At 44.8% G+C, this 5,713-nt stretch overlaps 1 pseudogene; it reads right to left on the reverse strand.

The window, feature by feature from the left end:
• Positions 1-1,671: 1,671 nt before the first annotated feature.
• LOC136154475 (germ cell-less protein-like 1 pseudogene) lies at positions 1,672-3,177 on the reverse strand (annotated as a pseudogene).
• Positions 3,178-5,713: the final 2,536 nt, after the last annotated feature.

Consider the following 5,713-nt stretch of genomic DNA (forward strand, 5'->3'; position numbering starts at 1 on the left):
TTTAAAGAAAGATTAAAACAAGTAAAAAGATATCAGAAATGAAAATAAAGCAAGTTTGAAAATATTAATAATAATAAAAAAAAACTAAGGGCAAACATCAAAGGATGCAACAGCAGCTTCCTGGTTGAACCATTTCCTTTAACTGTCATGTAAATATTACTCTAATACTAGTATGTGGGTTTGGGATAATGAAGCCTTTCAAATCTCCTTAAAGAGTAAAAACGAATGAATGAATGAAGTCAAAAGTAATTTGTTCACTGAATGACAACGGATAAAATCTAATTGGGAAGAGAAACAAACCACCGGTAAGGAAAATTCTGATTTCAACCAAGTAAAACATTAAATCTGGTGACTAATTTTTTTTTGTTCATCTTCTATTAATTTATCACACTCTTTCCAAGCATGTATTTATTATTTGTATGGATTTTTAAATAGTTTTCCATTCTTTGACCTCAAAATAACATTTCATTGAGGGAGGGAATGGGATGGTGACAATTTGCAAGTTAACAGTAATCAGAAACCAACAAATTCAAATCGTGACTAGTGTGCTTCTCCTTTGGTGACAAAAACACTTTTTATCTTACCCTTTTGATTACTAGTGTGAACGTCTTGTCTTTTGATCCCACTTCCAGATGCCAAATAATTCCCATTATAATTCAAAAGCATTCCTTTCCAGAGGTTACCAGACCTGTTTTTAAGCAGGAAAGAGTCTTTCCAAGTACAATTCGAACGTCAAATGTTTCTGAAGGGCTAAGGCCATCCACGTGCGTAAAGAGTGCTTTCTGGTGCATAAATAATTCATGACTGTATGCCACAGAAAAAACTCTTTTTATCTAGTATGGAGAGGTCCTCATAGAAACAATCTGCTGTCTTCCACTCCATCCCCAATATAGGGTTGTATAAGATTTGAAATGTCTTTCTAGGGTTAAAATGCTAGGAAAGTCAAAATAAAGTCTAACTAACATCAAGATATGATATAAAGTCAACTAACCTGAGAATATTGAGGAACAACCAATAAAGAGAAGATCATCAGTGCAGCCTGGGTGTGTTCACATAGTGAGAGATCATGGAAACCAAGTACGACACTCAGTGGCAAGAAATGGGGCAAGGGAAGCAATCCAAAGGATGCTAGCGGCAGTGGTGGTAGATCCAAAGGATCCAGCATCCAAAGGATGCTAGTGGTAATGGTAGAGTGAGGCAGAGTGGCTCTAAACACACGAACTGAAAGAGAAACCAAACTGTTATTTAACATGCATTTAACCACGCTAAAGGAAATGCATATTTTAAAAGAGTTTCACTAACAGTAGCAGAGTAGCTAGGTTCACAGGTTCTCTCTAAAGTCAACTGGTCTTTGACTTTGCAGAAATGATGGGAGGGGGCATTGAGGGATGGTAAACCAGGAGGCCAAGTTGCCACCTTAACAGCACAAATAAGTTATACAGGTGTTGGGGGGGGGGGGGCTTTAAACTTTCTCCTTTTCATAGGCTCAGGTAAACAATCTCAAATATCATGCGCTAAAGTTCAACAAAGACACTGACAGAACTGGGCCACCAGAGGTGGGCAAGTCCGGTTGGTCCCGCAGAAGGAGCTGGCCATCTGGACAAAGCTGGTCGCCCCTGACCCCAGGAAAAGAGCTGCTCGCCCCTCTGAGATTTTTATTTTCAGGGATCCTCATTCAGGAAAACGCCCCTCTCTGGGGAGGTACAGGAAATTACAGGTCACATATATGGGGAAAACCACATCTTCGTTCTCCAGATTCATTACCTCTAGCTCTTCATCCTTTCTCAGGGAAAGTACCTGGTATTCTGTCTCCCTCCGGAGAATGGCTCTTCCAGCCCTGTCCAAGGAGACCAGGCGCAGGCGGAACGCGACCTTTCTCTGCCAGAGCAAGCTGACCCCAAGACCGCAAGACTGGTTCAGCGCGCTGCGCTTGAAAATGATGCGCCGGTTGGCATAGCACACCACCAAGTCCCAGCCGAAGTTGAAGCCTGCCCACCGCCAGCTGCACTCCTCATCCCTGCAGAGCCGGCCCCCGCACCGCATGCTGTTCCTCTGGAGATCGGACACGCAGACATCCATGGGCCCGAGGTCTCTGTTCTGCTCAGCCCGGAGGAGGGCAAGCCACTGCTCTTTGTACACTGGGGCCAGCCACGCGGCAGGGATCAGCGAATCCTGGTCGATGGCGCGTGCTGATGGCAGGTCGCAGATTATGTAGGCAAGCCGCAGCTGCTGGAACACTGGCACGAAGGCTCTGCCCTGCTCGGTCTCCAGGAAAGGGGTGCCCTCTGACTCCTGCCTGGACCCAGCAAACCACGAGTCGGCGTCTGGCAGTAGGTCTCTGTGGGGGCCTCTCCATGTCGGCTGCAGCTGCAGGAACATCCACTTTTTCAGCGTGGTGTACACATCCATCTCTACCTCCATCACGAAGAGCTCTGAAGAGGCAATGACCTCTTTCATGAGATCCAGGCTAACTTCTCTCAATAACTCCTCACTCTGCTGGGTCATCAGGTTGTCCAGCAGCCACTGAAGACACATGGGCTTGATGTGCTGGAGTCCGTAGCTCTCAGCAGCGTAGTAGTAGCTGCACACGGTCTGATCATTGATGGTGTCCTTCATGATGTCTCCGCACTGCTCAATCAGCCTGTCCAGCTGCAGCATGCTGGCTGCGGCCAGCACGGGGACCACTCGACCCGGTGGGATGAGCACAGAGTCTCGGTACAGGGAACCTAAAGCCTCGTGCAGTGCCTCACAATCAATGTTCTCGTCAGGCATCTGCAACTCTACAGTAGTCATGGTTGTCTCACGCCAAGCACCACTAAACATGCTCGCAAAGTATCCCGACTGGCACAAGTTGGCCTTGTGCAGGTTCCACTCCTCCCCCAGGGCACGGATCTGCACGTCACTCCCTTCTCCTCTCAGAAAACGTGTCTCATAAACGGACCCTGAACTGTCTTTTGCTCGCTTCCCGCGGGGCGCTTTTGCGAGCTGCCCTCCTGGGCCTGTCTTCCGCTTGTGGCACCCTTGACTAGTGCTGGGTCTCTCCTCTTCACTCTCCTCCTCTTCCTCTATCGCTGCCACTGCTACCTCCTCAGCCTCCTCCTCCCCCTCAGGGGCACCTGGCTCCTCTGGGGCACGCCCCCCTCTGTTCCAGAGCATCCGACTACTTAGTGCTCCCATGGCTTTTACCTCAGGCGCGCAAAGGGCAGGCTTCCTCACCAGACGCGGCTTCCTCTGGCACTAACGCAGCCGAAGGGGCTGTTGGGTACGGTTGACGATTGTGACGTCATCACGGACGCCACGCAAAGCCACACCCACTAGGCTTTCCCCTACCCCTCCCACTCCCTATCACAGGATAAGTGCACTCTGTACCAGAAATTCCACTCTATCTTTCCCTCCCGGGATGATTTCTCTGGGACTCCCTTCATAGGATAATGGTGGAACAGAGGACTTTGTGTATGAATTGTCCCCATTAATTTTAAGAACATAATTTCCTATTCCCCATTTGAAATAATTAGTGATCACTCCTTTTTTTGGATCATTACATCTTGGTTCAAGCTCTGTCCTCTATGCACCTTAATTTCTGTAATTATTTTCTTAGGTTATCCCATCATTTGAGGCTGTGAAAACATTTTCTGTGATAAAAGTGGCAGTGTTTGCCCAGTCTTTGCTTTTGTCTCTAACTTTTGCTATTAAATAGCATTTCCAGTCATAGAGCCATTTAAAACTGTGTGTGTCCATATCAGCTTCTTGAGGCTCATGTCTCCATTTTCCATAGGTACACAAACCTTAACTTTGGGGAATATCTTAAGTTCCTTTGGGAACTTTTAGATGTTTTTTGTTTCTTCCTACCCCACCTTTTTGTGCATCTTGAGCCCTCTGGCACTTTCCCTATTTCTTGCACATATCTCATTGTCTGATAGCTGGCTAAAAGTCTACCGTTTCTGACACTTCCAAAGCAGATATACATCTTTTCTCAACTGTACTCCCATCAGACCTTAATCAAACATTTCTCCCCATAAGGCTGCAATTATTTCATTATATTAGTTTCACCACTAGAGTTTTGAATGTTTGAGGCAAAGGCTTTGGATTATCAGCCCCAGACACCAACTAAGCATGTAACAAACTTAAACAGTGAAAGAAAGGAGGAATGAATGAGATGGATTTCGATTTTTGAGGAAATTAATAATATTAAATACTGACAAGTGTTATATGCTAAACAAATTATGTGGTGTAGAGAGAGTCTGGACCTTTCAATGACAAGGAAAGTACAATACAAGGGAAAAAACCTTGAAAATGGTAAGCCTCTCAGGTCATTTGACCTTGCCTAAGTAGAATGTTTGGGGCTTCCCAAACATTCCCAGTGGTAAACAATCCACCTGCCAATGCAAGAGATGCATGAGGCATGGGTTCTATCCCTGGGTTGGGAGGACTTCCTGGAGGAGGAAACGACAACCCACTCCAGTATTCATGCCTGGAAAATTCCATGAATAGCAGAGACTTGCGGACTAGTGTCCATGGGGTCCCAAAGATTCTGTCCTATTCAAATTATGTAAGTAGAATGTTTACACAATTTGAATAGGCCAGGATAACCTTAAATCACATTTTAAATATTCTCTGTTAGATGGCTATAGAGAGTTGATAAGAAGGTCTGTATAATGCTCCAGGTTCAGTGGTGCTTGGCATGAGACAAACATGAATACTGACTGTAGAGTTGTGATAGCTTATGGTAAATGGTGAACGGTGCTGCTGGATTCATGGTCTCTGAAGGAGAAGATTTAACTCCAGAGCCAAAGACAGTCTCAGTCACTTGGAGCACTGTGTAGATTTTATCTAAAGTGAAAGTGACAGAAAAAACTTCTGACATAGACATCAGAAGGGAGCAGGAGAGAACCCACCTCACTAGTTTAAGCAAGGCTTTATACACTTCTCAACTAGCTGCTGAGAATAGATACAAAATACCTCAAGACTGCGAGAATTTTTCCCAGACCATTTCCTGTAACATACATCCTGGGATGACATCAGCACGAGATTAGCCAGAAGGAACAGGTTAACCCAGAGCTACAGCTGTGGAAGTTTTTACCCAGACCTTTTCCCATAACATACATCCAAAGCTCAAAAAAAATAAATAAATAAATAAATAAAAGGCATGTCCTTGAATAAGAGATACTGTTGCCTACGAGGCCTACCTATCTAAAGCAAAGAGTGTGAAAAAGAAAAAATGTTTATCTCCTCCTTAAAGGGGCCTTAGGCTTTTACTCCTTATCAACCTGCCTAAGTTAACTCTCTCATTCCCCCCTTATTTTAGGAGAATATTGTTGCTGAGGGGAAAGGGGCAGAGAAATCTGTCAGTAACTGCTTCCTGCAGGTGAGGGGCACTGACCCTAAGTTGATGAAGCAACATATTCTCCTTACCCTTTTATTTAGGGTTTCTGATCCAAGGGCCCCAAGTAATAAATACACAGGAACGTGTGTAAGGAGCAAACAGCAAAAAACAGAATGATTACAATGATTATAGTCAAGATAGTTTTTCACAAAGGAGAGCTTGTAAACCAAGATTGTATCTGTGCCCATGGTGGAACATCAGGGGAGTCCATTTTGAAGAGTGACCAGGATCTCTGCATCACTGTTACTTTGTCTGGGAAGCCATTGTATCCTTTAGAAAGAACAAACTAGATAAGTAGATTAAAAGGCAGAGACCAAATATCAGTAGATG

Source organism: Muntiacus reevesi, chromosome X (genome assembly GCF_963930625.1).
Source record: "Muntiacus reevesi chromosome X, mMunRee1.1, whole genome shotgun sequence".
Taxonomy (NCBI): Eukaryota; Metazoa; Chordata; class Mammalia; order Artiodactyla; family Cervidae; genus Muntiacus; species Muntiacus reevesi.